Genomic DNA, 26,707 nt, shown 5'->3' with positions numbered 1-26,707 from the left:
ATTTGACACGGACAATATAATAAAAACGCTAACAAAGACTGCACTGTGTACTGACACTGAACACACAACTCTTAAGAGGATATGAGCAAACTCCAGAAAACACAGGATGGTTCCTCTCTCATCGATCCCACAACAGACCATTAGGGGCACTGTATGTCCTTTGGGGACAAGTGAGTGAGGTGTTGCACTGAATTTATCTCCGCAAACCCTGACTTCTGCATGGAAGATCACACCACACCAGGCCGCAACAGAGCCTGCAAGCCTTCCTGTATTGACCTAAATGCTTTTTTCTTGTTCCTCGGTCTTAGTGATGTGCCTCATTTCTCTTAGTACTGCAATCATGTGAAAAGCCCAAGAGTTACCCAGTGAACTCCACACATTACAGAAAGCCGGCCAGCGAACCACTTTTCTTTTCCTCTTTTTTTTTTTTTTTTTTTTTGCTTCAGCGAGGATGATGAGTCCTGTTAAAGCTGCTCTCTTTGTAACGTTTCACTGTGAACATGATAGATAAGGTTGGACCCAATGCCCTGTCTTTGCTTCAGCTCCATCCACTGGCCTTTAATGCGGCTCCATTGTGCAGACAACTGTTTACATTTCTCTGTCATTTACTGTTAAGGAAGAGGACAAACTATTTTGGGAAGAAAATGTGGGCCATATCAAGATTAGCTTCAAGCCAGACTAGGCAAAATACTCGTGGGACGAGTGGGAAACATTGTAATAATAAAGTATGCGCCTCTGCCTGGGCCAAATACAGGTTAATGCATTCATGACCCAAATGTGTAGGAACAGACTGATAATGATACAGTCTCCGTTCAGTTTACAGCCAAACTACCCATAATCCTCTCTCCCTCTGTCCTTGTGGACCGGTTTGGTTATGAGCACAGCTTCATTTACAAGCATGAAAGTGTGTGTAGTGTCACTGTTATTTAACACAAGGCAAAGATATTGTTGTGTCATGTGAATGCATGATGTAGTGACGAGTGTTCTGGGAATATGTTGCATTTGGCAAATGATAAATAATGGATTATCTGACTGGCTGCATAGTAGAGAACAAGGCCAAAGCTGCTTGTTTTCAACAGAGACTATTGCAGTTATACTTCAAACTTGCTATTTTGAGCGAGTTCATAAGTGCATTCACATGGCAATATACAGTGCTTTATAAACTGGTGCTCTCAAAATGGAAAAAAAAAGTGTTAAACCTCAGCTGTAGCCATTGTGGCTACGTAGCGGATAAGGCGGAACCTAAAACTTGTGAAAATGGTGACAGGGGAAGGCGGACATGATGTCTGCATCGGTGGCAGTGTAATCTCTATGGTGTATTACAAAGAGGGCATACACAGGCAAGTAAACCTTTAATTTATAGCAAGTGAACAAAGGAGTCTGCACGTGGGCGACAATGTTGCGGACATCATTTCCGCTGAGTGCATGACTCAGATTGAAGTTTCCGTTTTGAGTCACAGCAAATGATTGGAACTGAAAAGGCCAAAGCAGTTTGTCTTTGTCCTGTTTCAATTTTTCTAGAAAAAAAAAGCTTGTATCTGCCTATACAACCTAATCTCACAGGTAGGTACTTGAAAAAACACATATATCACTGTTCCAGTGTTATCAAGGACGAACAGTAACCTTGTTTTTTCTTTCTTTCTGCTGACCACTATATTTTACTGGTGTTGTGTGAATTTGGTGAATTTTATGGCTCGAGAAAAGCAGAAATAGAGGAAAAGTCACCTCTGCTGACTCCACTGTTTCAAATAATAAATATCTTTTATACTGTATCGAGACACCATGTGAAATATCCTGCAGCCAAAACAAAGACTCTTGTTTAAAAGAAAAAAAATCCCTGAATGGTCTATTCTCACTGATGGTCATTTATCTTGGGTTTTTCTCCAGAAAGCCAACATCTATCTCAGGCCTCTTTCTCAGGCTTGACAGGGAGCAGAAGTGAGCGCGGCGCGCACGCTGACCAACACCCAAATGTCAAGCGTTGACTGAACACTGTCTTTTCACACTAAGAATTAGAGCAAGTGACAGCAGAATGTGCCACCTGTGCAAACAGCTTTATCAATGGTGACACTTCAGCAGGGGCTTTTACGGATGACTGACAACAGGAAGAAAAAAGAAAGTCACATACTGTAATCTTAATGCATGACAACAAAACAGCAAGAGTGCCTTTTCACAGCAGCCTGTGTTGTGCAGCTAAAAGAATACAGGGATGTAATGCTGCTAATACAAACAAACAAAAACAAAAACTTAACATTTATTTATTATCATTGTTCGCACACAGACTGAAAAAAGGGAAAATGTCAAGATATACAACCGACAATAAAAACGATCTGTGAAAATATTTCCACCCTTAAAAGCACATTATTTAAACAGTTCAGTTGAATTCAACTCTGTTCAACAACAGCATCCTTCATGCCTCATGTTTCCCAATGGTTGTAAATCCAAAGTAAAAAACAAACTGAAACAAGAGACTAGTTTGTTTACATTTGCGCTGTCCAGACTATGTTGCAACATGGGGTCAGGAAGGGGTGAGCTGGCCTTTATTTCATGTTGAGGACAGGGCTGCATAAACCATTGAACACGGTGGTCTGCGTTTCCCTTTCCTAACCTCTATTAGCTGCTTTCCCTGTGACAGTGATTAATGAACACCGTCGCACCGTGTCTCATTCCACATCCAACCCCCAGCTCCCTCCACCAATGGAGACTGCCACAAGCTCCGTGGTCAGCAAAAATCTATCTTGTGTGTGACCTGAAGGAGGCTGTTTTCTGTCCTTTCCTTTGTGGCGGTGTGTACATGGGAGGCAGCAGATGGAGGGTGGGCGGTCTGCTTTTGCTAACAGCCCTTTATTACCGGAGTAATGCATCGCCATTATGGGTGTTTAAGACACAAGGCCCGGTGTACAGGGGGAAGGGATGGAGAAGGAGAGATGGGAGAGGAAGAGAGGCCTAATTACAGTAATGAACTCATTTTCTGTCTCTGATGTTGGATAGTCCGTCTTTCATCTTGGTTCATCCAGAGAGGAGTGGCCCAGCGGTTCTGCCAGGTCTTAAAATAATCCTCTGACACTGTGGCCTGATTAGAGGCCCGGCAGATATTAATATGCTGTCAGAAAAGTGAATGTGTTCTGTCCACTATCGTGAGATTAATACTCCACTGTCACTGATAGGCCATGTCACCAGAGCAGGACGCACTGCATGATGTCAGCCAACTATGGCAGACCGGCAGACTTCTCATTAGTCACTTCTACAACTCCTACGCCACTGTCGCTGCGAGAGGACGTCCCCCTGCAATAAAATGTGGACTGTCTTTTTGTTTGCTTTGGATGCAGCTCTCTTGCAGTTGTGCAAAAGATCCTTACGCGAAGTGATTGCAACAAAAAACGCAACAAGATTTATGGAAATGAAGCCATAATGCAAGGATGCTAGTCTACACAACAGCACAGTATACACTAACACTGAAATCCTTAATTAATGCCAGTTACAAACAATTTTTTTGAAACATTATTAAGTCTAATCCACTCTGAGCTGACGGCACTTCAGGAAATTAGGCACACACTCTGCTCAAAAAGCAGAAGCATGTCATTAGCCCCTTAAAAATATTACTGCGAAGAATGCAAAATCCTTTACACGCCTGATTTGCTGGCAACAAGACTCATTTCAGGTAGCAGTGACTCTCTGAAAAGCCAAACGTGTCACTTAATGAAACGCCTCAGGCATTTCAAAGTATCTTGTGCTGCATCAGCTGGATGACCTGATGTTGTGCAGGTTTTGTAAATTGTATGTTAAAATTGCAGGGAGTCACCAAGATGTCACCATTATTTGCAGGAAAATATCAAGATTTGCATATGTGGGGCTGTATACTGCTGCCAGGGCACCCATAGCGCATGAATACAGAATAACCTAATGACAAAACACGGTGTTGTTATAATATTCAGTACCACTGGTGAAGCCGCAGACAGAGCTTGTAGGTAAATGAAGGCACATGGCCTTCAAATGAGGCAAATTAGCCTTTCTTGTTCTTGAATGTTCGCATTCCTCTAAAAATGTGGCGTCCTCCACTGTTGCACCTCAGGTCAAAGTAAAACATGTTTATTTAGCCCCAACCAAGCTGCCGGGCCACTCCGGGCCCTGGGGTGAACACCGACCTGTGATAATGTCCAATTATCTTTAATGAAGCCTTGTGTAATTGAGCCATATTAATACTCTTCTGTTCTCTGCAAGCAGGAAGTAGTAGCTGGCCTTGTCCCCAAGACGCCTCGACCTCCAGAGCCGAGGCCAAAACCCGATGCAGTCATCCTCCCCTCCCACAGCCAAATTAGGGTGCAGTGTAGGTTAGGGGCCAAGACGATTACACCAATTTTCCAGCTCATGGACTTCATCATATATTGAGTCAGGCGGTGTTACTATGTGAAGCAAATGTACAAGTCCTTGTCAGTGTATACACAACCCCATTTATTTTAGCTCCATGTTACCTGCCTTCTGCAGTTTTACTGTTTGTTTGTTTTTTTGTTGAGATGCTGCAGCCAGTCAGACATTTGGATGTGTCACACTGTGTTTATCATTAACACAGAGGAAGGAAAAAATCCAGGCGGAAAGCAAACAAACCTGAAGGCGCGTTGGCTATGCTTCACTGCCCGCCATTTGATTCCTCAATAAACTAACAATCAAAACAATGAATCACATTCCATGTCACTCCACACTCAAATCCGATCAAATTTGCGCTGCCCACGGTGTTAGTGTTTCGCCCTCCGAGGAGTTGATTTAAAACAACGTGGGAGCTGTTTTCAATCCTCTATTGTGAGCAGCTGTTCCAACCTTGCGGTGAGAATGGGAGGGTACAGGCAATGATTTTTTTTTTTAGGCAGGATAGATATTAAATTCATCACACTTGCAGCACCAGAGGGAGGGGTATGACTGAACCAGACACGAGTATCGCCAATCTGATGGAAATCTGCGTTTCTGCTTCACTGGAGCGATTCTTTACCTTAACTGGGTTATTGCAAAGGAGAATGCGAGGTTAAGAAGAGGAGTGAAAGTGGTGAAGCAGGAAAAGGGGGGGTAAAGAATGGGAGCTTTGCCAAACCTTCCTCAAAGAGAATCATGCAATTAAACCACAGAACCAATTAATTGGGCGATGTTATCCTTGAGAGTTCATTACTGGGGCCTGGGAAACCAGCCTGCCATCCTCCCCAAGTGCCTCCAGAACCAGAAAGGACACTTGTAAAGAGGTGTTCAGACTGTGTGTGTGCCTGCGTATACCAGTGCTCACACCGACCGAGTCTATGAAAGTATGGACCAAAGAAAAACCAAATGCGCCATTCAACTGGTTCCTCTTTCATCTACTGGTCCCACAATTCAACCTCACAACAGGGAGGAATCTCCCACCAGCTGACACTCAAATTAGCACTGATGCTAAAGCCCCGCCATTAACGGCCAAATCCACCCCTTCCTGTATGGAGTGATAACTCACTATTCCTGAGCCGGTAAGAACCCAATCATCTAACTCCACCCCCTCTTATTGTGAACAGACCACCAACTGAACACCCTGATGCGCCAATATTGCCTGCAGGGAGTAATGCTGAGATTTTAATGGCCAGTGTGAATGGAGGGTTTCACCCTCCGTGGGAGGTAAGGAAACCAATGAAATGAGTTCCAACCTGATGCATTATCAAGTCCGAGGTGTGGAAACTAACAGCAAACCACATCAAGCCTAGTTGTGCTTTAAAAATATTCACATCCATATTCACACAACCACTGATACTTAATATTTTCTAGGTTAAGTGGGGTTGAGCTAGTAATATGCTACAGAATTAAAAAAAATAGTGATGGGCAGAAATGTGACAGCATCATCCATTAGAGAGGATATATGGAGGCGACTGTCAGTAAACAAACAGACAAACAACATCACCCTCCACTTGCCCCCTGGCTTCCCTGAATCCCCCCTCTCCATCTCATGAATCACTCCTTGTCTTTTTGAGCTCTGGTATACTCGATGTGGAATCAAATGTGGCTGTTCAATTCAAAGGCTGTTGAATAACATTAGGCATGAATCAAGGTCTGTCCACACATAATCTGGCTACGTTCACACTGCAAGCCCAAATGCTCAATTTGGATTTTTTGCTCAGATCCGATTTTCTGTTTGGCTGTTCAGATTACCATCTAAAATGTGGCCCCTATCAGATTCCAGTGTGAACAGGTTGCGCAAAAGAACAATAACAACGATGCCAGACGCAATAGCTGTTGTACAGGAAACATAGAGGGAATTAGTATTTTCACTTTTATTTCGAAATGTCTGTGAAATGGAAGCTGGAAAATCTCTGAGCAGCTGCTGAGGAGGAAAGGAATGAAGAAAAACAGCCAAACTCTGTAATTTAGTCTCAGTTAGGCTACCATTACTTTAGTTTGTATAGGTATAGGAATAAACCTCCTAAAGTGTCTCAACCCGCTGGGCAACGTTCGGTTTATTAAGAAACAACCCAAAGTTTCTTATTTATAATCTCTTCTCCTTCAGCACTCACGTTCTCACTATGACCGCCACCGCTTCTTAAAACAAAACCTAGACTAACCTTGTAAAGTGACATGAAAGTCGGATCAAATCCGCCTCAGTTGTTGACACTGGGGTCACATGGGAAAAAATTGGATGTGAATCTGATTCAGGACCAGATATGGAAGTGGTCTAAATCTGATTTGAAAAAATCGGATATGGTCCCTTGACCCCCCCCCTAAAAAAAAATTTGGGCCACTTTTGCCTGCAGTCTGAACGTAGCCATAGAGACATGAGGGCAGAAATAGTTACAGTTCAGAGAAGCCTGCGGAGGGAGATGATGAGTTTGTTCCCTAAACCAAACAAGTAGACAGGGACAGATGAGGATAGGAATGTGTGCCAGCTATTTTCACGATGTGCCAAACACAAGTGACCCTTTTCATTAAACACCCTCTATTTAAAATGTTCAAAAAAATCAATAAATTGTGTTTAACAAGCAAGTCCAAGTCAGGCTGTCTACAGAATAAAGTTCAGTGTCATTTATTTGATTTCATTAGAGTTGAATTTGAAACGCTACATTTTTTTTGGCACATTCTGTATTTTGTATTTGGGCCAGGCTCAGGTAAGATAATTTTAGATCTGATCTACAAGGCTAAACTCTGGTGCATCAGCAGAACAAGCTGCCAAATAAAAACCAGACATGATAGATTGCTTGAATAAACATAATGGAGAAAATGTCTCAAAATTGCCTTGAAAATATTGGTCCTTGTGTCACATCGACACCTAAAAAAAACCTCTACTCATCTGCCATCTCTATTCTATTTCACAGCCAGTGTGTGAGTGCTGTGTCCTTTCAAGCTAGAAATCTCCCAGTGGAAGCAGGACAGTGTCATGTCAACACCACTGACCATCCTGACATGATCCAATTTACCTGAGCATGCCCACAGTCACACACTCCTGAGTGGCTGAGCGGAGGCAGCATCTGTAGGATTAGAGGATCTTTGTTTACATCTGGGTGCATACAGACCTGAGTTGACCCAACAGCAGAAGAACAATCAGAAGAGGAGATAAAAAAAGGAGGTCAGACAGTGCAGAGTAAACATATACGCTCACCGCCTCATCATTCCCCCAGCGCTGGGCCTCACAATGCACTGTGGGAAATGCCCACATTCACTAATGCCCAGTCATTGCCCCAGGTGCACAGGCTTACGGAGAACACAGACTCGATCAAACAAGTACTGCAGCGTCTGCAGCAGGACTCCAACTTCTAGCAAGAGAGAGCTGCCTCAGAGGAGCCTCTGTGTACTCTGTCTGTGTTTTTGATCTATAAAAAAAATATCATTCCACCTGTTTCTCTTCTGGATTGAGGAGACCAGTCAGAAATATCTGCAAAAAGGAAGCCGCTTCATACCAGAGTAAAACCTCAATACTTCCCAAACACCCAAGGAAAACTCCACCGCTGTGCCGCAGACAACAGACAGACAACAGCTGGAATACAAGAGGCCGGGGAGATTTGTTATGATCCGCGCAGTCTGATATTTGCTCCTGTGTCTACAAGATCACTGCCCTCCAACAGTCATCTCGCCACACCTCATCTGTCAACAGTTACGCTCTCACGCGTAAGAATTAAACAAAAGGTTGCTGTTTGCTTTGCCACGGACTTTGTGGTTTGGGCCGGTGGTTATTTCTAGCCGTTATCGTAGAGGCAGCTTACATGAGCACGAGGCTTGTTTTCCTACACCAGAGCTCTGCGACGCTTCGTGCTAGCAGTAGCTCCATCTGGAATGTGCTGGCTGCAGCTGAGTCTAAAGCACAGGGGTCAACCGTGATCTGACTCCATTTCACTAGGTTCAGGGAGCAGTATGTATTTACCCAACAGAAACTGCAAAACGGTTAAATTCTTTTCATTTCCTGCACAACATTCAAATCTCATAATAGTGACCATATGCTTTTGTTACAGACAAAGAGAACGGGCTCTGCCAGAAAAGAAACACCACGGTTGTGTATAGAAGCCAGTGAACTAGAAGGAGTGGGAGTCAAGGTGAATCCAATTATGTGAATACTGATTCACTCGACATGACTGCACATATCTTTCATCCCCGTTTCTCTGGAAACATCAATTGAGTCTTTCAGAGTAATTGATTGCATTGTGAAGCACCACAGCATGTCATAAAGCTGGGCATGCAAATTGGTCAAACACCGCATTTATGCCTCTAAAACAATCACCTAGCAAAGTTTTACATGCTATAAGCTCATTAAATAACCAACACAGGTCTTCTTCTAGTGCTTTCAGAGACCTGACTCCCATCAGTTGGTTACAACTAAGTGGGCACTTCATTAATCAGTCATTTGTATTAGTATTCCTTCTGAAAAACACAAAATACACCTTGTGCACCGAGCCGCACTTGTGCCGCAGCACTGACACAACCATCTTTACATGCCAAGATCAACACAACGGCAATTCATCAAGTGGGACCTCAACCACAGTCCCGACACTGATGGTAGCTTCAAATACTCACACTGACAAGGTGCGGAGCTGGGACTGCGGTAAAGTTGTGTTATGAAAAGAAAAGAGCCCCTGTTCTTAAGTTGGACTGAACCTCATATAAAACGGCTCAGTGGCGGTGGTGCTGGCTGTAGGTAGGGTGGGAGGGAGGCAGACCTCCTCCTGGCTCCACTGAAAATGGGAGTCTCCTGCCCTGTTGCAGTGCCAGCTGGCCGCGTGCCCAGCGCCTGCCAGGCAGCACACCGCCATTGTCCTTTAGTTGTTTCAGGGTGATCTGAGAATTAAAATAGACAGGACAACAGATTTTGCCCGTCGATTCACGAGAGAACAAAGACTGAGCCCCGTAGTTAACACAGGCCCACAATGCACCAAGTTAACAGAGTTAAGTGATGTTGTAAACTTGGCTGAGGATAAAGTCGAGAGTCCCCGTTCGGATACATAATTAATGAATACCAACTAATATGACTAATGGAATACCATGTTATAAGCTATGTGACTTGCAGAGCTATCACGAAGCACTTAGCTGAATGTCAGTTACCATTATGTAACGACCAGCATTAATATCACACCCAAGATATGCAGGCATCGTATTAGATGTCACTCCCAGAACCTATTCAGGTCTCAGCGACTGAAGGTCTCGTATGTTCCCAACAGAAGGAGACCGTGTTTGTTCTTGGCTGCTCCAGTGGAACCCCACAAACAGAGAGCACTGTGCTGTGGCCGGTCTCCAAAAAGGACCATCTGTCCCCCCCTAAAAAACTGGGCCTAGCCTCACCGGCCTTTGCTGCTGCAGTGGGGAGACAGAAAGGGACGTGCAGGGTTGATGTGTCCCAGCAGGCCTCCAGAATAAACCACCACCTATTTCCATCAGCACACACCGCCCCCCCTCTGCCGCTTCCCAGCAGCCTGCTGCTTTCCCAGCTAACTCCATACCAATGACAGCCTGTCAGCAGAGTGCACTCTCTCAGTGAGAGGAGAGAAAGAAAACAAGGGGAGGAGAGAAATGGTGAGAAGAGCGCTCTCGTCTTGCAAAAGGCAAGCTGTTAAAAGACTTGTGAGGAGTTCAAATCGAAAGCTCGGAGAACATCCACAATTCTGCTCCTCTGCTGAGGTCAGTCAGAGTCCAGATTGTCACATTAGCACTAGGAGACGGTGCGGCAGAGGAGGGAAGTAGGTAAGCTGTGTCACTCTGTTAAGACTGAGAACTAACACACGGATGCAAACACATTTCACAGACGTCATCCAGGGAGTAGGATTTATACATGCTGACCAGCTGAGCCTCCTCAGAATGTGTCAGTGCCATGGACCATGGACTAACATCTCCCTCCTTTTTACCAACTTCAGCTGTACTCATTTTGTACCCAAAGTTTGGTTTTTCACACTTGGCCTCGTGTTTCTGACAGAAATCTGGCGTAAACAGAGAGTCTGAACGTCTGGGCAGCAGCTGGAAGCTCGAGCACTGACACACAATGAAGTTTAGTCACCCAGAGGATGTAAGGAAAAGATAACAACGAGGACGGGAGCAAGCACAGATACACGGATGAATCACTCATTTATTCACTTTATAGGAACTTTTTGTGCTCCGTCTGCCAGAAACACACACTCACAAATTCCTCCCCTGATACACACCGCAGGCTAGACCGCTCATATATTGTCATTAAGTCTTATTGTCTAGCCAATAAGACTGTCCTCGCTTTATAGACAGCTCACTCTGCACATAAATGCAAGTAAACCTGATGCCAATTTGCATTATTTTGCCGCCACACTTTTTCCTATTAGGCCATTACATGACACACCAGCATTAACCATCAACAGTTGCCATGCTTACCTGATTAAGAGAGTCCTTTTTCATCAGAGCCATAAATCCTAAGAGCAGACGACACAAAGCACCGTGAGCCACCGCGGTAATGAGCCCGCTCTGGAGATGCTTTCCAAGTGCATTAAATCCATCAGCCACTTGTTGAGTACAAGCCACCCAAAAAAACACACAAGGGAGAGAGAAATCCGCCACACTTCACAGTAGAAAGCCTCTAAAATAAACAACAGCGCCACAACTCTTCCTCCTGCTCCTTTATCCAATAACTAGTCCGAGGAGAAAATGCAGAAAGACTGAAAAAAAGGAAGGAGAGAGTAAAATAAGGACGAGTCTGGCAGCCATTGGGGAGTCAATTTAGTGAAATGCATACAGCTGCCCCTTAATGCACACAACTCTCTCCCTCCCCCTGTGACAAAGCCACCAACAGCTGAATGAGACTGCAACATTAGCATATGTAAGGGAAAGTAGGTGGCTGTGTTTGGTGGAGGAGGGGGCGGGGTGGGGGGCTGCTGGGTGGTAGCGTTGGTGGTTGAGGGGGGAAGGGGTGGACCATGACATTCACAGCTTCTTAGGGCTGACAGGAAGGACAAGAAAAAAAGAGGGGGGAAAAGCTATTGTTCCCGGGAAAAGATGCCCAGGTCAGGCCTGTGACCTTCCCGACTCCCTGCCATGGCTGACATTTGGAGGAATCCACATGTCTGCTCTCTGTCCTGTGAACTGCAGCATGGTGCAAAAAAAAGTCCTTCTGACCAACAGAGCAAGCAGCAACCATGACCACCTTAAACACTTTGAGATAAAAGGAGGAAAACCCGACCTGCCCTTCTCTTGAAAAACTGATAATCCTTCAATCCACATGCCTTATGCTGAGCCTGCATATTTTTACCTTCAGCTGAGGCGGCGGGCCTCGCTCAGTCAGACCTGGCATTAACGTGCGTCTCCGGTGATCCAATCACCAGTGACCAGCTCTAAGTATGTCTTTTCACACCTAGTCTGGGGCCGTTGACTCGCTCTTTTGGTAAGCAACCGGATCCAGGGCGAGAGAGAGACAGGCCTTTCCGTCAAAATAAAAGCACCAAGCTAATAAAAGGCGGTGAAACTTTTTAATTTAAGGAATATAATTTACAAGAAAGTCGCCTAGCCATAAAGTTAACCTTTTGCTTTTATTGTATACAAGTTAATGTCTATTTTATAAGTTTTATGTTGGTGAACACTTTTACTTTGGTGAATTTGGTGATTTCCGGATCCGCTAGAAGATCGGAACCAGAATGCAGACAAAATTCGGAGTTAACAGACACCAGGTTCTTCTCCTCTCTCTGAAGAGCCTGATGACGCGAGGCTAGTTCACACGGCCTCACATGTATCTCAAGTGACCACTTGTGATCAGATCTCACTTTCCCGCTCTTTATGCAAATAAACACATATGTGTTGTTGATTTTAGCCAGTCTTACGGTGACAGACCGATCTCTCAGTGAGAATCAGGGTGCGTAACACATCATCAAACTGCTCACAGCTCTATAATGAAATAATTTATAGAAATTTGAAACACTGAAATATTTCCAGTTCTTTATAGAACTGTGGCGTGACAAATCAGACCGTAGCAGAGGAGCTCAGCAGAGTGGGTTGTCCTTCACTGTGGCCCAGGACACATTTGTGTTCACACAGCTAAAAGAATGTGGCCACATGTGGCTGAGACCACCTCTGAATGTGGTCCGAGTAATCGGATTTCAGATCCATCCTCAATGTGCTCACACCAGTACTTAGAGCTGACCACTCATCAGATCAGCCAAGACTTTTTTTTTTGAGGATGGTAATACCAGATCTGAACAGAGCCAGGAGTAACAGACAGGGTGGGGGAGGGGGGCATGCTGTGATAGTCAAAAAAAAAAGTGTTAGGGAAGTATGTATGAAAAAAGGGATTTCATCTCTGCAGGGAGCTACTCAGCAGTGCTTCACTGCAAACAGCTGTGGGTTTAAGGGCCTACACACACACACAAACACATACACACTCACACACACACACAAGCCAGAGGAGTAGCACCAAACACAGACTGACTGATGTGCTGCCTCACATCTTCAGATAAAGACTACAGCTGTCATCACCCTGACCACTGTGTGTTCTGCCTGGAAGGAACTCAGAAAACAACAGAGGTCTGTTAAAAAGTTACAAATGGCTCTGACAAGTTATGCTTTGCTATTCACAAACATTGGTCAGTCAAAAGGAGGAGGCGGCGAACCCCTTTGAAAATCTTGACACGTGTTGAGCCCTGTTCGGACCATTGCTGAGCAACAGTGACAGTTTTATCAAAAACATTCTCCAATCATTTTTTGTGTTTTCAAACATTTAGTCAGGTCAACACAGTGAAGATGAGCAAAGGCGAAGATTTTGTTTGTCTTTTGCTGTGTTCTTGTTCTGTGGAATTCAGACACACACATTTCTGAGGGCTTACTTCCTCTGATGCAAGTGTATGTTACAGTGGGCTGTAAACTGTAGCGTTTGTGGTGTTGAAATTCAACTTTGACCAGAAGACGTCAGGAGGCTTCGTCACAGAGTGTTTATCAGTCGTTTTTGGCTGATACTGGTTGTTTGAGGTCAGCGGGTCATGTCATGGCCCTATCATGGAATTAGTGAAGCAGACCGACTGTAAGGGTTGAAACTGCTCAACTATGATGAAACATGGGTGTGGAGACCAATGAAAAACTTAAAACGAAGTACTTTTAACCCTTGTAACAGCAAAAACCAGAAGACTGCAGTTATGCTGTGCAACTAGCAGGTATAAATATGTGTAAGTATGTGATTTCTGAGGAAGCTAGCCTTCCTTGGGCCCATAAAAGCTAAATAAAGAACACCTCTGTAAGGTAATTGAGTTTTGATGATACATTTCTCCTCTTGCATAGTGCAACATAATTGAGTTCTGTGGCGCTTAATTGGAAAAACACTAAAACAGTGTCATTCTAACCACTTCCTGATGACTGCTTTGCTCAGTCTGTTTCTGGTTGGAGGTAGGAGCATGTTAATAGCAGGAAATGACAGACTTTAATCAAGCTGAATGAATGGCAGCAAGTACAGGTCTTTGTGCCACATTCTGCTTTGATCCAGCCTCTGCTCACAGGTTCACAGCTTTGATTTGCGTTGAGGGGAAGGAAAGAGTTTTATTTGAAGAGTGGGAAGCCCCAGGAGGTAACACTTAGCAGTTCTTGTCACTGCATCCCAGCAAACAGACAAACTATTCATCACAGCCTACACACATGTGCAACAGGGCCGGTGGAGAAAAACACAATCCCGCAAACGCTGCTCGTTTGCACATGGACGGCCGGGCCTGATGGGTAATTTACATACCAAGGGCAGTCATTACACAAACCAGTACACATATGGGCGACTTACATTCAAAAACACAGAAAACACCTTATAGTTCAAGTGCTGTGCAGAGCTCAGACTTAAATATATCTATGTGAAATTGTAAAGACTTGCCCAAATTGAACTCAATATGAGAAAACAGGTGGGAATCTTGCAAAAAAAAGTATAAGACGTATATTCTTGTTTAACTCACATGAGAATTCACACTCAGCACAGGGCTATGTGGCCATATACAAAGTATTTTTTTTATTTTTAATTAAAAGTTTTAAGGTTTCTGTTAATTTCCCTATGATGACAAGACTTTATAAACTTTTTTTCCAGAACCTTTGAAAAAGAGAAAAAGGTTAAGCTTTGGATAGTGCAAATTAGCTGTGCACTTCACATACAGCATGCTTTAAAGGATAGTTAGACCTTTTGGGAAATACGCTTAGAAACATGAGTTAGATGAGAAGATTAAAGCAAGTATTTCTTAGCCGAGTGCAGTAACATTAAAAGGAGACTCCAGGAAGTCACTGCATAACCTTTTCACCTCAAAAAACTAAGCTGATTGTCTCCTTGGCTGTAGCTTCATTTTTAGCAGACTCATATGACAGCAGTGTTGACCTTCTCTCTCATCTCAGAACAAGAAAGTGAATAGGTGTATTTTCCACAAAGTGAAACTAGTCCTTTGTGCATTAGCATTGGGCTCGACTTTCTGCTGGAGACACTTGAGATTTTGAAGCTATTTTTTGACCATATAACGAAGGACGACCAACGGCACAAACAATCTCTTCATTCTACAGTTAATCTGACGATTCAACTAACGACCTTTTCCCACAATTAGTGAGTTTAATCCCGCTTTTTAAATGCAATAAACCTGCTAATAAAAAGCTGTTAAAGCCCTTTCCACTGCCAATCGAGTAAAGCCTACTTTTCTGTTTGGACTGAGGGAGCAATGTCATCATGCGCACTTTTCAGAAAACACACACACACACAACAGAAGAGGTGAGAGTGAGCTGCTAGCTGCCATGCAAACTGCTGAAACGAAGGTGTCACTTCCCCAGGTTGATGCTCCTGTTAAGGTGACGCGATCTTGGTGTGAGATGCTTCAACTGGCGCGTGTGTTTGTTTGTTTTTAACTTATCTTGAAGCTGTGTTGCTCTTTAATGTACATGCAGTGTATAGCTGCAGTGTTTCTGGTTCAACAGCACCGTGCTGCAGGTGACATATCTGTCAGCAGTGTCTGAAAGCACAGCATGGGTGAAAATTAGCAGGTGTCAATAAACACCCACATCTATTCCTGGAGCATTGTGTGAATGCTGATTGAACCCTTTTCCACAGTGGGTCTTTCTGACCAGTGGAGAAGGGTGCTAAGCCACACAGCCTGGGCTATGTCATTGCAGAACTTAACAAATTAAACAGCATAATGTGAAGAACAAAGGTCTTTTGTGGGATTGCTTCCTCCAGGGGACATTTAATAATCCTGACAGAATGAAAGGCACCTGTATCCGCTTAGATTGAGCCCTCTTTCATGAGGGTGTGACGATAGCCAGGCATGTGATACATTTGCTGTCCAGTATTTTTAGTCATGCTGATAATGGCACGCTGTGCTGAGGCAAGTTCCTCCTTAGTTATGCAGAGTGGGAGAGGGGCTGTTGAGGGAGATGGCCTGTTCCTCCTGCAGAGAGGAATGGAGGAATAGCAGCTGGCAGGCAACAGGCAGACACAGCATCTCTGAATGTCACTCTCCCCTCTCTGCCCCCCCCCCTTCTCCTCTCCTCTCTTCCTCTCTCTCCACCTTCTCTCCTCCTTTCAGTTTGTTCTGTATCTGTTGTCTGAATTCACCAGAGAGCAGGAGGCTGCTCTGCCGCCACTATCCTCCCATGCCACTCCATCTCTACAACAGAGGAGGAGAGTGAAAGAGAAGGGGGGGAAGTGGGTACATGAGGTGAGGGGGTGGAGAGTAAACAGTGGCTTCGCATCCCTCTAGGTTGTTGCTAGGCAACTTTTCCTGCATATGACAGCCTTGAGTGACAGCAGACCTTCCTTCTGAACAAAGAGAGAAAGTTGAGGGAGGGAAAGGAGAGAGGAGCAGAGAGCAGCATGGAGATGAGCGGTGGTGGGGTGAAGACGGGGACATATATTGTTGCTGGGTTTTGAGCAAAACAAAGCAACAAAAAAAATGGAAAGAAAAGAAAAGGAAATCTGTTAAAGGTGGACCAGATGATTTCAGAGCAGCCATTTCCAATCTCTGCACCACGGGGTCACAGGACTAATCTCAGCGCTTATGAGATAACTAACTGAAGCACTAAACATGTTTAACTTTTGAACACTACAACATTGCCACTGGCACACTGGGGGTGTTTCAGCAGTTAAGTGCTTATCCAAGTCTTGTTTATATTCTGCAGTTTTGCTCTTTCATTACCTATGAACATATGATTAGGATCTGTACAAATCTCCTGAGGCAGAGAACCAGCGTCACCACCGCAACCTACGAACTATACTTTGGCAAAAGTTGGCAGACACCAATAGTTCCGGCTCAGCACATTTGTGTTGCACAGATGACGTTCTTCATCCATAGGGCACATAATAAGGGTTTCTGACGATTGCAGGGGCTAAAATTAGCACGTTGAATAATAATCACCGGCCAGAGAGCTGCTTTTCATTGGAAGTTTGGCAGGGGAGCGTGCGCTGCATGCCAGATCAGGGGTGCTGCTCTACGGATGTGTGCAGCGGCAGCAGGCAGTCAGGAAGTAAAGGAAAGTTGACACTGGAAACCATATTGTTAACAGCAGCACGGGCAAAGCTGCAAGTGCTTTTAAGATGACCGCGGATGATGCCAGATTCCTGCAACACTGCTGGCCAGAGAACTGCAGAGCAACATCACAAACAAACATGGAGTGTAAACTTCCAATCCAGAAAGGCACCAACCTGTTAAATCCTGCTGGCCCCCACAATAAAAGTCTGCTACACCCTCAAAGATTGGAAAACATAACATAACACTTTTCAAAGTGAAGTCCACTCCGCAGTTATGTGGAGCATATGTTCCAGTGCAGCAACTTCCTCCTGTAATTAATGAACTTCTCCAAAGGGAACAGTCTGATTAAGTGAAAACTCTTCTTATTCTCCACAGGCCGTGTTTGCAGAGCTCAGAGTGAAGCGGGTTTCCAAAGAATTCCTGAGAACTAGGCGACCCTGGTTTGTCATGCAGCTGGCATCTCTTTTATGGAGTCACTTTCAAAGCTTTTCCTCTACAAGTGGCATCAAAAACATCTGTTCCCAGGGCAGCCACCCACATGAGAGATTGCCCAGTCCTGGCAGGATGGCCTGCAGATGTAGGCAACAAGCGACATGCAAATGTAGATGTAAAACCCCAGACAGCCGCAATGTGACAGTTAGGACAACAACATGCCAAGAGGCAGGAAAGGAGAAAAGAATAGCGGGTGGAAAGACAGGGATGAGAGGAGAACCTGAATAGGAAGAGATGATAGGTTATAGAAGAAAGGCAATACAATAACTAGTAATTGTGAGGCAGTGTCTCCTGGCAATATTGAGGGATATGCCATAGAGTCACACTAGCACAGCTATATTAAGGCTCCTGTGTCCAGGGTGTATGAGATGCCTTAAATGTGCACTCTGCTCGTGCTCAGAGCAGTGTAAAACACTGTGCATCATTAAGGGAAGTGTGCTTAAGTACTGTCCACAGCCCTGTAAAGTGACTGCTAGTGGGGGGAGAGTGGATAGAGGGAGGCAGTGGGAAATGGTCTGAGTTATTTCCATTCCCTCAGCCCGTTTATGGAAACATTATGGGAGCAAGGTTCAGTTCTCACGGAGGAGGAAAGGATTCGGGAAGCAAGTGAGAGTGAGAGACAGGAGAAAGTGGAGTGAGGGAGTGAAAGAGAAAGAAGGACGGGGGAGTGTAGAAATGCTGCTTTTAGCTGTTTTCTCTGGAAAAGACCTTGCTCTGTGTGTGTCCTTCATTGTCTGATTCTCCCTCTGGCAAAGGCCACAAAAGCCTCCATTTATCTATCCTGAGCATCTAGGCTTATTGAGAAAAGGCCCTGAAAGGCGGGCAGCCATCACATGTGCCAGGGTGACATGGCTTTTCCCTTGTTAACACTTTAGTCTTGCACCCGGAGTGTACCCAACACAATCTCCACCGGAGTGAGGGATTACTCCCGTCGACAAATGGGGGAAAAAGAGGTAGTACATCTGTTCTATGTATTTGCATTTCTTTGGTTGAGATCACAATACGCCACTTGACTCGATGGAAAGCGAACATTCTCAGTCAGGCGTGAGAAACCCACCCCATCAATGAGGCCTTTTTCCACCCTTTGGTTTCTTTAACCAGGGCAACAGCACATCACAAGGAGCGGTTTGCACAAAACACAATCTGTCAACTCGGAGGCAGACGGGGGCCGTTTTATTCACCATTCGCCCTCATCAGTTTCTATTTAGTCAGTGTTCTTGCTAGTAGAAAGACGACCAAGTGCAATTTTAGGACATCGCAATGTGCGCTATTCAGCAATCTGCAGCTCTAATTGCAGAGTGAGAGGAATTTTCTACGTCTCTAGCATTGAGGCAGAACAGCTGCAGCTGGCATGGCATGCAGTGGGTGTGTTTAAGGGAGGTGTGGTGGCTAAAAGGGTGTCAAAGACTAACCACCCACTGAGACCCCTCCACACACGCGCACCTACGTATAAACACGCACAAATGGACGCAGGGTTACATGCACAGGCGCCCAGACAGTTTGCATAAACATCTCCGTGTACGGATCGCTAACATCAATGATACAGCAAAGCATCAGGAGAAATGCTGCGCTCCAATTTGATTCCCCCTCTATTGCCACTCATCAGCGCGGCCTCGATCTCACTGATTTAGAGAGCAGACAGCTGCCATGAACAAACAAAAAAAAACTCACAGAGCACACATTGAACACACATCCCATCCCTTCAGCCAACTGCTCATCATCATCATCATCTCCTGTTAAAATCTGTGCACACACACCAGCACAAACTGTACGTGGTCCATAAAAAAAAGTGTTAAGAAGAGGAAGTGAGACAAATGCTTGTTTCTCCCTTCACATCACTCTACTCTTGTTCCCACCTCATCCCTCCGCCGCCGCCGTCTAACCCCCCCCTCCCCTCTCCTGTGTGTTAAATGGGGGAAAGTGTCTAGTGGGATGAGTGCGGATGAATTCATTCCTTCCACCAGGAGCCAAGTGCACTGATGTGATCTGACATGAGGACCCCAGTGATCAAGCAACCTTTGACCTTCAGAACCAATCGAGGCCAACGATCTGATGAGGTGCTCTCATGGAGGGGGGAGGAGGAGGAGGGGAGGACACAAGGAATGGGGGTGGGGGACCGTGGATGGAGAACAACCAACCCATCAGTCATAGGAAGTACAGTTGTACTGTGGCTCCTCCAGAGGGACCTCACTGGCAAATACAAATGGAAGTCCTCTGGCATTAATATTTATGTAATTCAGAATGACATTAAAAGAGCTGGAGTTAGATTCTTTAATGTACTTCCACCTCACTCAAGCAGAGATCAGGCACAAGATGAAAAATGTGCTCAGGAAGGAGTCTGTCCTTAATCACAGACCTGGCCAGACTTTACAACGGCATCCTAAATAAGCTCTGATTTCCTTATTCCTCTCTTCCTTATCTCTAAACTGCAGCAGGCTCTGAAGAATGTCACCAAGATGGCAGCGTTGGGAGAGAGAACACCAGGCGCTGGCAGCTGTACAACATGCACTCAGGGTCAACCAAGCAACAGAATCAAGAGGGAAGTCTTGCTTTCATTTAAGGCTGCAAACACAGTGGCAGATCCAGCAGGGTTTGATAAGATGGACAACTCCCACAGGCTGCTGCTATAAATAAGACATTAGCCAACCTGCCTGGTTAATAGGAGAGACACAGTCCTTTAGCAATATGCATCTGACCTTGAAATAGCATCTCGGAAATGAGATGAAATAAGTGAATTGTCTGCATTGCTATTGGCTCTGAGAAAGCACAGACAGTAATACCATTCAATATTAGATCAATAACATCCTGTGTCTCCAGTATTGGACTCCCTTGAGCAAAACCCTAGGGTCTGAAGGTTAGGGGTCTTCTTACAGCATCTCCTCACAGAGAAAAATATTCACAAAGCCATCACATAATACTCTGTAATGATTCCACAGTAGGGGTGGGAATCTTCTACTATCTCACGATAAGATTCGATTCTGATTTTTGGGGCTACGATTCGATTCAAAATCGATTTTCGATTCAAAACGATTTGATTCATAATGATTTCTGCTTCAGTCTATAGGTGTGCAAAGGATCCTCATGATCTACTCCAGTCTGCTTTGCAAGACAGAATGAGTAAAGTGTCTTTTTCACATGTTTTAAACATTTTATCCATGCTTAGGTGGAATTGTTGAAACTGTTGCATAAAAGCAATATCACATTATGCTTAAGTAACAAAATTAAAAGTGCCTCTTTATTTAAAAAAAATAGTGCAGTTAAACATGCTGTCTTTTAAATTCTAAGGAAATGGAGGCCGACAGCCATCACATTTGTTTCATTTTTTAATTTTTTAAAATCGATTTTGGGACATTTTATATCGATTCTGAATCGTATTAAATGAGAATTGCGAATCTTATGTGAATCGATTTTTTTTGGCACACCCCTATTCCACAGCATGTAAACAAAAACACAGAGGGGACTAAGCAAAGGTGAAGCAGCTGTCCACGAAGTCAACAAACAGGGAAGTGGCTCTGTTTGAGTCCGAGGGGGCGGGGGTGAGAAGTCCACCTCGGGGATCTCAGACTTGGACCCAGACTGGGACCACCTTTCAGTGAAAATTAAACAAAATGACAGGAAACAATTAACTGACATTAGTTTCTCTCCTTACCTCACCCCAGAAAATGTCAAATGTCACCACCAGGGAGGATGGATCTCCATGTGTGACCTGATGAGAATAAGTGTGTTTACATGCATTTAACTAGGCTGATTATTGTTGGCTTTCTGCGCTAACCTTGTTTAGAGGCATTTAATGAGGAACTGTTTCCTTAATCAGGGAGGGGATTGGAAGAAAATTAGGTTAGCGAAAAACCACGCATGCGTAAACTTAACCTCTGGAGTCACTGCACGTGCACGACAAAGACCTGATTCAGCAAATAAAGTGTATTAAAGAAAATATATAACAAAGTAAATCCAATCAACAGGCTGGAAGCTTATTTTGACCTCTGACCTTTTGGTGTTTTCCTTCTCCACCTAAACACAGCTTATCTCAGGACAAATGAGAACAGTGTAATTATACAGCTGCTCCTGTGGTCAGATACACAGCACCTGGCTTTGTATCCAGCAGTTGTGTGTCATTGTGTTTAGCTCCGAGCTGAACTGTATGTGGCTCTGCCGTCCTGTTTACATTTCAGAGAGGTTCCACGGGCTTCCAGTAAACACAGCCCGGGGAAGGTAAGCACTGAATGAACACACAGTGTGGCTGTTAGGCATTGTAAGAGTTACTTACGCAGAGATTTCTTGTTAGGATCCTAACACAGTGTCTGGGCCAATGTTTGGCTGAATGTGTTATGTAATCTCCTTCTCTTTTGTCCCTTCTTCTTTTAAGGGAGTATAACCAATATAAAAGGCTCGCATTCAGCATCAAATGTGTTTCCCCTCTGGCTCTGCATCCCACAGCGACATAACCCCTATGGCCAACCTCCAAACGGCGACAGCAGCTCTCTATATACTTGAGCGCAGGGGAGGAGGGGAGCACTTGATCTCCTCCACATTAACAGACAGTGTGATTACGGAAGCAAGAGAAAGGGGGGGGGGGAAATCAGGCCACTGTCACTCCAGATCATTATCCTCCGTCAACAGCCTTTACAAATCGCATAAAAGGAAGGCCAGTCAAAATGATGTAGCAAAGAAAGAGGAAAAAACAAGTGAGATGGAATATACTACTCTAGTTTTGAATTAGCTCTGCATGGCTGGACCAGTGCTCCTTAAACGCATCATACCGCTGCAGCAGCAGCAGCCCCGGGTACAAGGAAAGGCCAGGCCGAATGCAAGCTATGCACAGTTCAAATCCTCTCTGCTTTAGCCTTCCCATCTACTCTGTGTAAAAGGGTTTTCCACACACACACACACACATACACACACACACCAGTAAGTCCAGTATCTTAGGCTCTTCTAAAATAGCCACAGACTACCACGTCCTTGCTAACAGCAAGTTACAAGAATAGGCCAAAGGCAACAAGATGTACAGGCATTTTTGTGCTTCAGTAAGTGGATACAAAGGCAACGCAGTAATGTCCTGGTTTAATGGTGTGCATAATTCAAAAGCACAATCTGAACTGAACTATATGTGACACAAAATATTTATATTTCAAGGACACCGGCAGCGGGAGAAAGTTATAAAGTATATTTTGACCAAACGAACCTCCGGATAATGAAAAAACTTCTTGGGAAGATGTAGTGCCTCCAGAATCTTCCAGCCAACACTGACAGCTCGCTGAGGCTGTTGAATAAAAATAGTAACACAATCAGAATAATACATTGCATCACACCAGTATGGAAAACACCCTAGAAATGAAACGGCACGACCAAAGCCCTGTTATACCTCTGGGATTTATTTTTTCTAAACCACATATATTCAGTAAAGTAAACTCATTACCATCATCATCTGATTTATGGACCAGTGGAAACACAAACAAGAAAAACATCCTCCTCACAATCCGTTTTGTCAGCGCTTTCAAAAACACAATGACAAACTCTGGACCATGACAAGACTTTCTAATTTGTCTCGTGTTGGTGAGCTGGCAACATGAAAGGAACCAACAAAAGAAAAACAGACACTTTCTCACAATTGATAAAGGGCTGTTTAAGGGGAAATTTCCTTCCTGTAAAAAGGCTGATACCCAGAAAACTACATTCCCATCAGAGCTTCACACAAAGCAGAGCAGGACAACTCAGAACAATAAACCAGCCTCTAATCAACAGAATTTCTTCTATTCACAGATCCTTACATCTTGAGGAAACACTGCACAGAGAAGCTCACAGAGAAGCTGCCTTACAGAGAGCAGTGTGAAGCTGAAGCAAGCCGGCTGTTCATGTAGGTTAAATGGTATTTCAATAGGACCCCGTGCTCTACGGCGGTGTGGATTGGATGCACTGCAGTGCACTGGTGAGGTTAAGTGAAGGATACTGGCTCCAGCAGCAATGCCTCAGTGACTCCCTCACACACGCAAACACACTTTATGGCACATCTGTCACGGCTCTGCTCCATTTGACTTGTTAATTACAATGAACCTCTATCAGAAACAAGTCAGCGCACTTTTATGCTTTAAAACAACTCATCCAGTGGCTATTTGCTCCTTGGCTTACTCAAGGTCGATTTGCCAGTCAAGGGCGCAGATGTTTGCACGGGAGCTTTCGTGCAGCATTGGCCTAGTTTCTACGACTACAGGTCCACTTTACTGCACCTTTGAGGACTCTGTTATACCTGATGTTTTATGAACAGATATAATGGAATAAATTATAGAAATAAAAAATAATTCCACTCACCCTGCCTCTCACTTAAACTATTATTTTTTCATCATTCTTAATGGCTGTGGTGATTTGGAAGGGGGACTTAATAAAAAAAAAATACATGTGTTTATTTGTCATACAGCTCTTTCTGAATCTAACAAATGCCATTTTAGAGTTCCATAGCCGTCACCTAAACCCAAGTGGAATTCAATGAATGAATAGACAAAGACAGAGAGAAAGTCCACAGAGGCCGTAATGGCATGCAGTATGAACTCTGGATGTATCACCCACACCCAGTCCTGTCTGCCAAATCAGACAGGCCCTTTCTTTTTCGCTACAGTAGGAAAGAGGTATGCACACCAGCACTAAACCAAATCCCTTCTTATCTTCCATTGGAGGCTGTCTGTGACCACAGAGGTCAGTAGTCCCCGATTGTCTGGGCCCACTGAGGGGAACACAGACCGAGTTAACCCCGTGGGTCACGACTGGTCCTTGGACTCAGTGGCCATCGGGTTAATGACTGGCCAGCGCTCATTCTCTCCATTGTGACCCAGTGACAGACATGTAGACAAAACATGTAGGGAGAGTCAGCAACTTCCAATGGCCTTTCCCCAACATTCCTGATATGGACACTAATGAGTCCCAAAGGGAACAGGAGGTGCAGACATAATTCATCTTGGCAAGACACATTTTCCTATATGCTCCACTAGTGCAGATCCATAATGCATGAAAACAATGTTTTTTGGAGTGACATGAAATGATTGGCTTGGTGAAACAGAGATACTCAGAGCTGCTCTGACAGGGGGGATTTTCAGTGCTGTCCACTGGGTATAATGGATAAAAAAAGGGCCTAAATAAAACTATTGAATAACAGGACTAAAAGGTTCAGTGCAAAGCCTGAGGGTTGTAGTTTGTCTCCACTTTTGCTATTGTATAAATGCACCATAATGCTGCCTAACATGTGTGGTGAGGTGAGTAAAGGAAACAAAATCTTCATATATAACAATGATTACAATTCTCCTTCATGGACTGAGATGACCCACGTATCTCCATTGTGTCTGAAGATCAAAGAGATTATCCAGCGGATTAATGATTTTCTTTCAGATGGAAAAATATCATATCATAATAACATCTGTGTTGACTGTCAGCGCTACATCTATAAACCACACCACAGCGATGATCATATGTAACGCCGTCTGTCAGTCTTGCATGTACGATGGAGCTTATAGAGCAAAATTCATACGTGGTTTCAAAAGGTCATGGTTAAATACTGAGGTCCAAGCTGGTCACATGACAATGTTTTCGTAACCGGTGGCACGGTAGTGATACAATACATGGATATGACAATATGTCGCTGCTTAATCACCGTCTGTAACTGTAGTACAACAAGAGGTCTTAAAAACAGCTGTATTAGGTCTGGAGGGAAGCATACTGTACATCCTCCATCTCTCCAGCTAAAGCTATCAGATGCCTAATCTTTTCCATTAATGGTGCAACAACCATGTGTGAGCAGGCTGTGATGGTAAAGTCGGTCATCAGAGGGCTCAAACCTTTAACCCCCACCCCCCCTGCCCCCACATATCGCCTCCTCCTCCTCTACTCCACCTCTCAGAGGCTGGAGCTGTGCATCAGCCGAGGTTGATCGGTGTCGTCACCAGCAGTGGGGCACAATCAGGATTTGACTTTTGTTTTCATACCATCTGCTGCATCCAACAGCTTCCTCCCTCCAACCATGGCACCGCTTTTTCATTCAAATGTGCCTGGCACGACAGAAAACCACTGAATGAGTGGCATGGAGGGTGAAAAGTTAAAGAGCAGAACAGACATGAGACGCACGAGACAGAAGAGAATGAACTGGTGTATGAGCTACTTTGGCCAATTTAATGGAGCTTACAGTATTGACTATTAGAATACTGACAGAATTAACCCATTCCTCCTTAAAAACAAATGCTTATACAACAGAGAAACCTCTTAGCCTCTGTGGCAAGTGTCACATTTGTCCAACAACATCATCCATCCGAGTCTAATCTGTATCTACTATACGAGCAAGATCGGATTAACCAACGAAACATTTGCTAGAAACAAATAAATAAACAAAGCGGGCGGCACATGAGGACGCCAATTCACATATGTCCTTAAGAAACGCGCCACAGGCCATAACATCTCATTTGAACACATCCCATAAAGAGTGGAAATGTGGTGCCGTGAAGGGCTGCTGGCGTCTATCCGTGGTTCACAGAGATGCACAATGACACGCCAGCGTCTGAGCAAAGCTGTTAAACATGCCATCTTGATGCCATTACACTGATTACACATGAGATGTCGCATAATGTGCACTTCAGACGAAAATTATGAATGACCCCGAGAGAACCCGACACGCTGACCTTGAAGCAGTGGGGTGGGGGGTGGCAAGATCCTGTGGTAACCGTGTTTCAACACGCCTCAGATAATGATACGAAAGGTTTATTGCTACTTTTTTTATTCCACGCTGATGGGAGTCATTGCACCGCTGAGGCAGGTAGTTCAGAATTTTTTTTTCCATCTGCGTTATAAATCTTAGCTGATACAACAAATCAAAAGAGAGGCTTATTTTCAGTCTTTGTCTGTACTGTACACATGATGAACACTGCTCAGTAAACCACACACATCCACCACCAACAGATCCCCCGTGGAACAGGGAATCGATTCATAAAAAAACATCAACCTAATGACGGCATTTGTGCTTTCCCTGACAGTGATGAGTGGGCTTGAATTCCTCCATAAATCCAGACCGCTATCAAAACAAAGGCTGGCAAAAAAAAAAAGACAAGGAGAGAGTCTGGCTCTCACAACAGGAGCAAGCAGCATGTGATCCCCTGTCTGCTGGTTGGTTGGTTTTGAAGCAACAGGATTTGGCTGGAGAGGCCTATTGTGACTCCTGGCTAGTCAGTCATTCAGCCAGCCAGCCAGTCAGTCAGCTGGTCAGCCAGCAGCACAGACCAGACCAGGTTTCCTGATCCTCGTCACATGCATGCAGTGTGGGATCTGTTGGAACGAGGCGCCGCATG

At 44.5% G+C, this 26,707-nt stretch overlaps 1 protein-coding gene across 8 annotated transcripts in view; it reads right to left on the bottom strand.

Moving 5' to 3' along the window:
* Positions 1–26,707, bottom strand: part of sipa1l2a (signal-induced proliferation-associated 1like 2, genome duplicate a) — an 82,561-nt gene that overhangs the window by 52,929 nt on the left and 2,925 nt on the right. The gene's annotated exons all lie outside the window — the stretch shown is intronic.

Source organism: Trachurus japonicus, chromosome 15 (assembly GCF_045865225.1).
Source record: "Trachurus japonicus isolate A0001 chromosome 15, Traja_1.0".
NCBI lineage: Eukaryota > Metazoa > Chordata > Actinopteri > Carangiformes > Carangidae > Trachurus > Trachurus japonicus.
This window is presented reverse-complemented; position numbering and strand designations above follow the sequence as displayed.